Below are 11901 nucleotides of genomic sequence, written 5' to 3'. Positions count from 1 at the left end.
TCCTAACCAACCTAGCTGACAACTTTGTCATCCAAAAGGTAGAGGAGGAAATTAAAGAAAAAGCTATACTGGACCTAATTCTTACTAATTGAGAAGTGATAGAGGGAGTTGAAGTTGCTGGAACTTCGGGTGAGAGTGATTGCATCATTTTGGAATTCAATATAATGCAATCATAAGCAATAAAACATAATCCACCCAGTGTCTTAAACTTTAAAAGAGTTTAATTATAAACACACTGATTTGTATATCCTAAATATTCAAGTTAGCTGGAGTGGTATCTCTCTGAATGTAACAAAACGTAAGGTTAAGGTGTTGCACAAATCAGCTTTGACTTGGTTCACATATGCCAAAAAAACTGGTTTGCTTGGTTTCATCTTAAAACTAATTGTATTCATATAACATAATTCATAGGTTTGTTTGTGAAAGTTCAGCTTCAGCTACTGGGCTTAATAATAAGCAGTCATAATTTGACTTGCTTGTTTGGACTTTAGTGTAATTTAGGCTATTTGTATTCTCTACCTTTAAAAGCAGATCTAATTCACATATTGCATATACTTCACTGAAATTATATGTAAGGGTTTAGGTCTATACATATGTTGTATATAGTACATTTAAATGCGTGTTATGTGTAAACTCTGAGAGCAAGCAACTGAACTTCATTTTTAATTTGTGCCATTGTGCCCACAGTAGAAAATGACAATAAAGGTTATCTATCTATCTAAATTGTCCATGGGGTCGCGATGGGTCGGACACAACTTCGCAATTAACAACAATCTATCTAAATTACATATTCCTATTAGTTTTTATCAAAAGTATGCCAATTTAACAACTCATATGTCAAGTTTGAGATGACATATATAGTTAAACCTGGTTTATTTTTAATTCACCATGTTAGAATTTAGAAGTGATTTCTAAGCCATGGTTTATTCTTACAATATTACATGAATTATAACTGATTTTGTGTGAAGGAACACTTCAGTGTTCCAATATCTCAGGGGCTGCCACAAAGAAGAGGGAGTCAAGCTATTTTCCAAAGTGCCTGAAGGCAGGACAAGAAGCAATGGATTGAAACTAATCAAGGACAGAAGCAACCTAGAACTAAGGAAAACTTCCTGATAGTTAGAACAATTAACCAGTGGAACAACTTGCCTCCAGAAGCGGTGAATGCTCCAACACTGGAAGTTTTTAAGAAGAGACTGGACAGCCATTTGTCCAAAATGGTATAGGGTTTCCTGCCTGAGCAGGGGGTTGGACTAGATGACCTCCAAGGTCCCTTCCAACTTTACTATTATTATTCACTATAATGCAATGAACGAATGAACAACACCATGTATAAATACAATGTATGTTATAAGTTGAAATTGCAGACATTATAGTCACAACATGCAAACTGTAGGCTTATCTGATGCCTTTGTTTTGTGGCATTTGGATTAATAAAATGATTGTCCACCTCTGCGCTGTCATTCATTTTCTTTGTAGGACTAAGTTGCATTCACATTATATTTCAATTTGTGCCTTGATGTGATTTGCAAATCAGATTTAGCATGCTGTACAAAGTCATGGAATTCCGGTGTAAGGTTTTCCACCTAGCCTCACAAACTCCTCTGGGCTACTCAGGAATTTTAAAAAGCCAAAGAAACTCCTGAGTCAAAGTTTCAGCAACAAAACAACTTTTATTTTGATCAAAACAGAGCTGGGTGTCCTCCTCCCTCTTCGTGGCTGTTTAGAGCAGTGGTTCTCAACCTGTGGGTCGGAACCCCATTTGGGGTCAAACGACCATTTCATGGGGGTCTCCAAACAACACAGTCCGCCATTTTTTCCCTTTTCCTTAGCTGTGCTACTCCCTTTTATTCTATTGGCTTTTGAAAGCCAATAGAATAGACTCTCTTGAATAGAGTCTAATTCTATTGGCTTTCAAAAGCCAATAGGAATTGTCCAGGCTGTCTCTGCCCTGCTGAGCCTGCCAAAAGTCCCCTTCTGCAAACAGTGCTGCACCAGTTGAGTAGTCCTTGACTTACGACCTGTTGGGGGTCGCAGCATTAAAAAGGTTGAGAACCACTGGTTTAGACGGATGAAGGTACACACAGAAAATATTTCTTCTACTCTTTATACCCTTCCAGAACAAAGAGATTAAATTCTCTGTACCAGGAGTAAGGAAGCACAGAAAAATTCCAAGGTGATGACTCATACACATCAATCCAGGCTCCTCACCTTCCCCCTCCTTATTTCCTGAACCACAGAATCTCACATTGCTCCTTTCATATAAGCAATCTCGTAAGCAATCTCCTGTATATTTAGCATGAGACATTTGCTTTTATGTAAATAATTTCCCAATATAAAGCACCTACATAAACAAAGTTATATATAAAATGATTACAAAATATCACTACTAGTATCAATATAAAATAGTTACAAAACAACACTATCAAGCTTAAACATAATAAAATCATAAGCACAATAAAATCCCTTCACCGGTTTATTTTATTAAAAAAACGGGTCCACGCGTGAACTCTTTCCGCTATTTTTCATCCTCGTCCTCTGCCCGTTTGTGTGAATTTAAAAGGACAAGGAACGATGACAACGATGTACCAGCCTTAACACCTTTCTTGTTGTTATACAAAACACGGACACAACGTGCAGGCCGCAGATCAACGCAAACGCAAAACACGTGACGTAACTTCCTTTGGCGCAAGCGCGTTGGACTTACCGGGGAAGGTCGTTCTTGAGGGAAGGGGGAGGTCGCCGCGATTGGTGGCTGGGCGATCAGCTGCTGCCGGCGCTGCGGAACGGGCGTATCCCGTGGGCTGCTGCTCTCGCTTGCCCGAGGTTGCGCTTTCTTCCCCGAAGGGCAATTCCGTCGAGGGAGGGGAGCCTTCCGGATCAGGGATTTCTTTTTCTTTCCATTTACTCCGTGGCCTCCAGTCTTTGGCCGGAGCTGACCTCTGCGCTTGGCCAAAAGATTCTTTCCCTCCTCGGAGCAATTACTATTTGGGTGAGCCTCTTTGTGACAAAACGCTTCTGGTTCATTCATACCGTTAAGCCAGTTCCTCCGCAGTGTCTCATTACCGTAGCCTTTTTAATCAGAGATGGGAAATAGTACCGGTTATTATTTTCTTTTCACATTTATTCACATTTATGAAGTGTTCTTTATACTTCAGCTTTATTCATATTAACCCAAGCGAAGCCCAATTGATTCTAATAAGCTGTAGCTTTCTGTATGTTTTCGTAAGGTTATAATCTTAGAAAAATATGTCGATGGTTAATTGTCTTGAGATTTATTCACTGACTGTTTTTGCCTTTATTTTATTGCATTTAGGTATTTATATTCTGCCCAGAAAATTTTTCCTTAGTAAATTTCTTAATTGCTGAGATTTATCTGTCATTAAAATAGAGAAATAAAAAAAGAGATTAAATGGTCAAAGAAATGGGTAGATATTCTATTTTGTTCTTGTCCTTTAAGTTTCCTTTGCATAGAGTTATGTTTTGCCTCTTTTGGTCTTAATATGGATAATCTTAACATGCAGATTTTCTATAATTTACTTCAGATTCTAATTAAAGTTTTCCACAATGACTTGCTAAAGATATTTGACTACATGAGTATGGTGTTAACATTCCTTAAAAAGTAATAAATATAAAATTCATCAGTGTGAGCCTCAGATGTGATGATTGGGCAGATCAGAGCACATGTTGGGTGGAATACCATATGAGGACATGAGCAAGAGTTCTATTTCACTGCATCTGTAAGAGCAAAGTCTCTGCAAATAGAGTCCCATGAAATCTTCCCGCCAATTGATTTACCAAATTACCGAGTGTGATATAATCAAATGAACAGAATGCTGTCCTTGTGAGACTGGGGACAGCTATGTCAAATAGGATTCAAGTCACTTTTGAATAGCTGAGCAGGTTTGAAGTGATATTTTACTAAAATGCTTATCTTTCTATTGGATAATTCTCCCACCCATTTTCATACTGTTACCAGTTTTCCAACCAGTATTCCTTCTTTCCAAATCCCATATGTTTTCTTTTTCATGCTCTTAGTGCAATTGCTGTAACTACAGGAACAGAAAGAGGGAACAGAAGCTAACCAAGTCACATCATGACAAAGCATGCTGCATGAGCAAGACTAATAATTCCTTTTCTGTATCTTAGAAGTCTAACTTCTCAGACTGGGTTCCCATGTCATACAGTTACAAGAAAAAAACCAAGCTCTAAAGTATAGGATGCTTTTTATTTTTTCCTTAACTTCATTTTAATATATTGTACATTAATATTTTATTCATTTATTAGTTTTCTATTATAGAAAAATTAATTCCCTGCCAAAAATAAAACCAAACTCTATTTCATTTTTCTTTCATAATCATGAGACACAGATTTTTTTCAGCATTTTATTTATTTAGCAGCCATTTGAAGTTATAACAGTATTGAAAAAAGTGACTTATGACCATTTTCACACTTATGACCATTGTAGCATTCCCCATGGTTACATAATCAAAATTCAGATGCTTGGCAACTGGCATACATTTATGATAATTATAGTGTCCTAAGGTCATGTGATTATCTTTTGCAATCCTCTGACAAGCAAAGTCAACGGGGAAGTCAGATTCAATTAATAATCCTATTACTAACTTAACAATTACAGTGATTCACTTAACAACTGTGGCAAGAAAGGTTGTAAAATGGAGCAAAACTCATTTAACAATTGTCTTGCTTGGCAACAGAAATTTTGGGCTCAATTGTGGTTTAAGTACAGGATTACCTGTACAGTAGCCTTGGTCTTTCATCAGTCATCAGTTCATTGAGAAGATGGACGCAAAGTGGAAATAGAGGAAAATCCCCTTTCCACATCATCTGTGGTATTCTATCATCCTCCCCAAACATGAGCAAACACCTTTAATTTTTATACTAATGATATTTTTTTTTAAAAAAAATCTTTTTGTTTTTAGCTTTTTTGAGCCAAAGTTCCAATCATTCTTTAGTTTTTCATATTTTATTTTGCAAATATGAGTTACTTACTGGTATATTTTCTTCAAGATTACAAACATTTTCCACTTTCTATACATGTATCTTAATTTCAGTTGAAAATTCACAGCAGTTTCCTAAGCTGTTCCATGTTTTTGTTCTCATTGGATTGATATACTTCCTGTATCTTATTTCAAAGAAGTTTCAACATTTTTTACTTCTTCTGACTAATTTGAGGTAATCTGTTGACATGGAGTAAAGTATCATCAACGTGGTGTTGATACACAGCTACAATACATCTCTCTTATTGACCCAATGAAGCTAACATGGTTCGTTCCCTGTTTTTGGAAGCTGTGGACAATTTTCCCTTAATTCTAGCAGGGTTGAATGGCTGTGGATCTTAGGGTCTTTCAGATCTGTGGATCTTCCACTATAAACCCTAGACGGGATACCTCTTCCCCAATGAGAGGTTCTTGGATTCTTGGCTCTTGCTCAAAGAGCAGTTAGCAGCTAGAGCAGGGGTAGGCAACCTTGGCTCTTTTATGACTCATGGACTTCAACTCCCAGAATTCCTGAGTCAGCCATGCTGGCTCAGGAATTCTGGAAGTTGAAGTCACAAGTCATAAAAGAGCCAAGGTTGCCTACCCATGAGCTAGAGTTAGGAAAGCTTTTGCAAAAATCTATTCTGGGATTTGGAGATCCAACTCATGGTTACTTCATATTTTGATCACTTCCCATTTGGACTATTACAGTGCACTTTACATGGGATGACTACTTGGAATCTACTACTGGTCCAGAGTGCAGCAACGTGATAGTTATGGGTACACCCCTACATTCTCATATAGTACCATTATTTCCTAAGTTGTACCATTAGTTCCTAAGTTGCACTGGCACACTAAGCTTCTTGGTGCAATATAGAGCTCTTCATGGCACAGGACTGGGTTATTTGTGGGACTAGGCAAAAATGTTTTGATCACTTCCCTCCCCATTTAGGTGATTCTGAGATTACACCCATCTACTTCCTATGTGCTAAGTTACATACCACATTGCGTACTATGCTAAGTGATATAATTAGTCTGGTTTTGGCCTCCCATGATTAATGAACAGTTTTTTGGGTTTATCTGACAAATAATAGTTAAGCACAATATGTGCTTGACAGTGTGGTAAATGTTTGTATTTTGGTTATTGGTAGTAATAAAATAAGCTTTTTTCAGCATTCTCTGTCTTACATTTTTACATAGACCTGTAGCTTCCTTAAACTTGCAGGCTAAGTTAAGTAGGCAGACTAATGCTGTTTAAATGGAACTTTTTGCTTTTTTCCTTCTTGTTTAACTTGAAAGTCTAGAGCTGTATTTGCATAATTGTGAACTAAGCCAAGATTTATTTTAGCACAGTATTATTGAACAAGTCTGTCAGATTTAGCTTTACAGTGCTGTGTGTATCAAGTAATTGGCGTTTATTTAATAAATCATTTAATAATCCTTGAATCCAGAGGCTCAGTTCACAGAACCTCTTAAGCTAAAATGTGGTTTATTAATATTATAAATCTAGATAATTAATGTATATTCCATATTCTGTGCAAACCCCAGCATTACCTCTTATGCAATAAGCAATTGCTGTATTAACCATTGTTTAGTCACTAGTGTTATTATATGTTATTATATATTACTAGTGTAATCCTTGTAGATCAGGGGTGTCAAACTCAATTTCATTGAGGGCTGCGTTAGCATTGCAGTTGCCTTCGGGGGCCTGGGTGGATGTGGATGGAGTGGGTATGGCCTACTGGGTGGGCATGGCCAGCTCTACATCATTCGCGTCAAGGGTGCCTGGGCAGGAGTGGGACAGATCTGAGGGTCTCTGACAGAAGGGGGTGAGACCAGAGCAAGTGCCAAGGCATGGTCCATTTCTTCATTCCTCACAATGGGTGACACCTTCCCAGCATGCACTCGGGGCGTGACTGACACAGCAGGGGCTGGTTCCTCACTGTTTCTAGACGGCCTTGTGGAGCTAAGACTGAATGCCTTTCAGCATAGATGGCCACCACAAAATTGTACATTGGCTCCCGGCCAGACTGGGCCAGGGCCAAGGCAGTGGGGGCCGTTCCCTCACTGTTTCCAGGATGGCTTCGTGGGCCACATGAAACCACTTCGTGGGCCACATCCAGCCCCAAGGCCTTGTGTTTGACGTCTATTGTAGATGAATATAATCATCTTACAAATTAGTAAAATCAATCCTGGATTAATTTTATCTCAGTTTCTTTTGTTAATAGCCAGAGGATATCCCGTCAAATCCAGCCTTGTCAAAATACATTTTTTTGTATTTGTGAGTGTGCTTTTGGTTTGTTGAGGGATTTGTTTAGATTTCAAGAATTACCGTGCAACCAAAGTTTTGTGTGTGTGTGAATCCAGCCACTGAACTTTGTAAATAACACTGTGTAATTTAGTAAGCTGTATGAATCAAGCCATTTCTATTATTTCAGTAAACCATGACTTAGCATGGTATGTCAACATTGTATAGAACAGTGGTTCTCAACCTGTAGGTCGGGACCCCATTTGGGGTCAAATGACCATTTCACGGGGGTCGCCAAACAACGCAGTCTGCCATTTCCCCCCCTTTTCCTTAGCTGTGCTACTCCCTTTTATTCTATTGGCTTTTGAAAGCCAATAGAATAGACTCTCTTGAATAGAGTCGAATTCTATTGGCTTTCAAAAGCCAATAGGAATTGTCCAGGCTGTCTCTGCCCTGCTGAGCCCGCCAAAAGTCCCATTCTGCAAATGGTGCTGCACCAATTGAGTAGTCCTCGACTTACGACCGGTTGGGGGGTCGCAGCATTAAAAAGGTTGAGAACCATTGGTATAGAATTTTTGAGTTTCTTTAATGAATTGGAGGTTTGTTCAGGTTTATCATTTATCATTATGTGCAGTATTGTGTTCACATGATTGTCTTTTTGGTGGAGACTGCTTATATAAATGGTGTTGTATAAAGTCATGTTATCCATATACTGGTTTTAATGGGCTGTATATTCTTGATTCTTTAAGATGCCTACATATGAATCTGGTTTTTTGTGCAAATTTATTGTGCAAGGAGATGGTTATATGTTTCAACAGTATTTATAGTTTTTGTATTGTACTTTCATAGTGTCTGTAGATTAATAAAGATCCATGTTTTGTCCATGTTGAATATTTTTCAGCATTAGTGGTTTCCCTTCTGCGACTTGGATATTTTGTTACCTTTTGTGGAATATTTGGAAATTCCAAATGCAATTGGACTTTAAGGAGCAGTGTTTTTCAACCGTGGTAATTTTAAGATGTGTAGACTGGGGAAATCTGGAAGTTGGTCCACACATCTTACACTTGCTGAAATTGGAGTAACAGGTTGTTTTGTTGAATATCAGAGCCTGTTGCTGGGTTTAGAAATGGCAACTTCACTTCCATGTTCCTCTTATTTAATTTAGTTCCAAAGATACTGATTAGATTATGGAATATTTTTTTATAAAATCCATAAACTCTTCTCTTAATTTGGCTTTGGAAAATTGACTTTGATGGTACTTTATCATTTAGTAGAATGGAACAACTCAGAGCATCAGACTGATAGAGATCACGCATGGATGTTTCACTATTAATCATTTTTTCTAGTTTGTGTCAGAGTTGGGAAGAATGAATAAATCAGCATGATTATTTCTGGTCTCTTGTGAGACAGCTGTCAAGGATCTAATACTGTATTGTGTCTTTTCTGAATGTGAACATGTTAGTATTTCAGCAGTGCATATGGCATGAAATTCAAACAATTCATTGTACTAGAAGGAAAAATAATTCTGAAGAAATTCCAGTATAGTAAAACATTTCCTTTAATCTGTAGCTCTACTAAATGCAGTGCACATCAAAATTATGTCATCCAAAATGCCCCAAAACAGCAAATAAATAAATAAATAAATTCCCAGAGGAGTATATTCCAGTAGCACTGAAGTTTTAATCTTTGGTGCTCAGCTGGGACTTTACTCCTCTTTTACTCATCTGGAAAAGGCGCAATCCAAATTCCTAATGAGAACCGTATTTCAGGTAGTTCCCAAATGTAGTACAAGGTGGGAGGCAAGACTAGCCAAAATCGAAACAGGTGCATGGATTTACATTTTTGCACATTGGTTAAAACTCCTGCTTTCCCCTGCAGGTTTGAGTTCTCTCCTTATAGAAGTCAATTTTGAATCAGTATGGTTCAGGACCATCTCACAAAAACTCCAATATCTTGGTTTCTCCAGGGAAGTGCTTTTGATGATGGGGTATGAGTGTGCACTTAGTGCACTCAAACAACATATTAAAGATCTGGAAAACTAACAAGATTGGGCTGCTCTTTACAAGAACATTTTTTTGAGCAGTCAAATCCCCCTTTTACAGCAGTGAGATATTTATATCAAACAACTGTCCCCCAAATCCGAAGGCCATTAACCTTAATGTGCTGCAACGCACTTCCCACAGCAGTTTGGGAGGGCCGATACAAAAAGAATACCATATGAGCTGAGATTGTGCCCCTGTGGACAAGGGGCCATTGAAACTCCAGCTCACATCCTGCTATACTGCATCTTCTCTAAGGGCTCAGGGACTCAGTTTATATTTTATAACATCTCACCTCATAAAATATCCAGGAAATACTGATCTTTTTTACAGGACAACTACTGTTATCAAATCAGTACCAAGTAGTTTTTCTGAATGTGGCTAAACTGTTATGCTGTATACAAAATTAGGAGGACTCTAATTTCCCCATAACAATCCACCACTAATCGTAATGTATTATTTTGTCTAATTTTTATTTTTTACTATTAGTATTGTTTTAATGCTTTTATTTGTAATGCTAGTTTGTGATTGTGACCATAATAAAATTGAATAACAACAACAACACAGCAATAAAGTTGGAAGCGATCTTGGAGATCATCTAGTCTACCCTCTGCTCAGGCAGGAAACCCTACACCATTTCGGACAAATGGCTGTCCAATCTCTTCTTAAAGACTTCCAGTATTGGAGCATTCACAGCTTCTGGAGGCAGGTTGTTCCACTGATTAATTGTTCTAATTGTCAGGAAGTTTCTCCTTAGTTCTAGGTTTCTTCTCTGTTTGGTTAGTTTCCATCCATTACTTCTTGTCTTGCCTTCAGGTACTTTTGAGAATAGCTTGAGTCCCTCTTCTTTGTGGCAACCCTTGAGATATTGGAACATTGCTATCATGTCTCTCCTCATTCTTCTCTTCATTAAACTAGACATACCCAATTGCAGCAATCGTTCCTTGTAAGTCTTAGCCTCCAGTCCCCTAATCATCTTTGTTGCTCTTCTCTGTACTCTTTCTAAAGTCTCAACATCTTTTTTACATTGTGGTGACCGAAACTGGATGCAGTATTCCAAGTGTGGCCTTACCAAGGCATTGTAAAGTGGTATTAACACTTCACATGATCTTGATTCTATCCCTCTATTAATGCAGCCTAGCACTGCGTTAGCTTTTTTGGCAACTGTGGCACACTGCTGGCTCATATTTAAGTGATTGTCCACTAGGACTCTGAGATCCCTGTCACAATTACTACTGTTGAGCAAAGTACCTCCTAAACTATACTTGTGCATTTGGTTTTTCTTGCCTAAATGTAGAACCTTACTTTTTTCATCATTGAATTTCATTTTGTTAGATAGTGCCCAATAGTGCTTCAAGTCTGTCAAGATCCTTCTGTATCCTAAGCCTATCTTCTGGAGTATTGGCTATTCCTGCCAGCTTGTTGTCGTCTGCAAATTTGATGAGTTCCCCATCTATCCCCTCATCCAAATCATTGATGAAGATGTTGATGATCATTGGGCCCAGAACAGAGCCCTGGGGTACCCCACTACTCAGTTCCCTCCATGTAGATGTAATTCCATTGAGGACCACACGCTGAGTACGGCCAGTCAGCCAGCTATGAATCCATCTGGTGGTGATGCTGTCTAACCCACATTTTTCTATCTTATCAAGTAGTAGGTTGTGATCTACTTTATCTACTTGATTGATTTCCTTTAAACGTACTTTTTAATCTTCTTAATGGATGTCATTTGCATTTAATATAAGATGATTTTTAGAAGAGCAGTTTCTAAAATTGAAATTATGCTGCAATTATTTTAAATAATAACAATTCACAGTTACCTTCTATTATAATAACTTTAAAATGTTCATATCACTGTCAGAAAACTTGAATTTTTCACAGTTGTAAATTTTAGTAAATAAATAGTATAAGATATACTATGTCAATATATTCTAAATACATAGAATCAGGGCTTTTTTTTTTGTCATAGAACACCCAGAACGGAGTTCCAGCACCTTTTCTGGATGGAACCTTGTAGGGTAGGCAAGGCAGGTTGTATGACGTGTGTGAGTTCTGGCACCTTTTTTTTTTTTTTTATAAAAAAGCACTGCACAGAATTAAGTAGAATTCTGATAGAATGAAGCCAAGACTCAAGAACTTGAAATGGACAAAAATGCTTATAAGTGAAATCATGGGTCTAATTTTATCATAGCTGGATTACCATTTTATAGTGACATCATTGGACCATCCCAACATAACTAAATACAATAAGCACTGCTAAGACATAAATAGAAGATATCTTCTCAAAGTGGAAAAATGTTATTCAGCTATTAGCTCTGATCTGTGAAGAAGAAAGATACAGCAAATAACTTTGTTATGATCTGAAAACCTCTTTGTACTGTAATCAAGGTAACAAAAAGTATAGTAAAACACATTAAATCTTTATTGAGCGTATGACAGATTTATCTTACTTTTGATAGGTGGATGTTATTATCCTGCACAGGTAGTCCTGTGCTTACAACTGGTTGCTTAGTGACCATTGAGAGATACAACAGACCTCCCAAAAGGCATTTACATCTCTGTTTCAAAGTTACGGCTGCTGCAATGCCCCGGTGGTCATTTGCCTTTACAACCA

The 11901-nt window shown here is 37.8% G+C and overlaps 1 protein-coding gene across 1 annotated transcript in view; it reads left to right on the top strand.

Moving 5' to 3' along the window:
- Nucleotides 1–2709: 2709 nt before the first annotated feature.
- The window catches only part of ATP6V1A (ATPase H+ transporting V1 subunit A), a 37102-nt gene continuing 27910 nt past the window's right edge, over nt 2710–11901 (top strand). Inside the window, exon 1 of the mRNA XM_039366682.1 lies at nt 2710–2992. The gene's annotated coding sequence lies outside the window, so the exon portion shown is untranslated. The remainder of the gene's footprint in view (nt 2993–11901) is intronic.

This window comes from Crotalus tigris, unplaced genomic scaffold, assembly GCF_016545835.1.
Source record: "Crotalus tigris isolate CLP2741 ecotype Arizona unplaced genomic scaffold, ASM1654583v1 scf7180000020347.5012614909:4044961, whole genome shotgun sequence".
Classification (NCBI taxonomy): Eukaryota; Metazoa; Chordata; class Lepidosauria; order Squamata; family Viperidae; genus Crotalus; species Crotalus tigris.
Note: the sequence above shows the minus strand (reverse complement) of the source record. Positions and strands in the feature narration are given on the sequence as shown.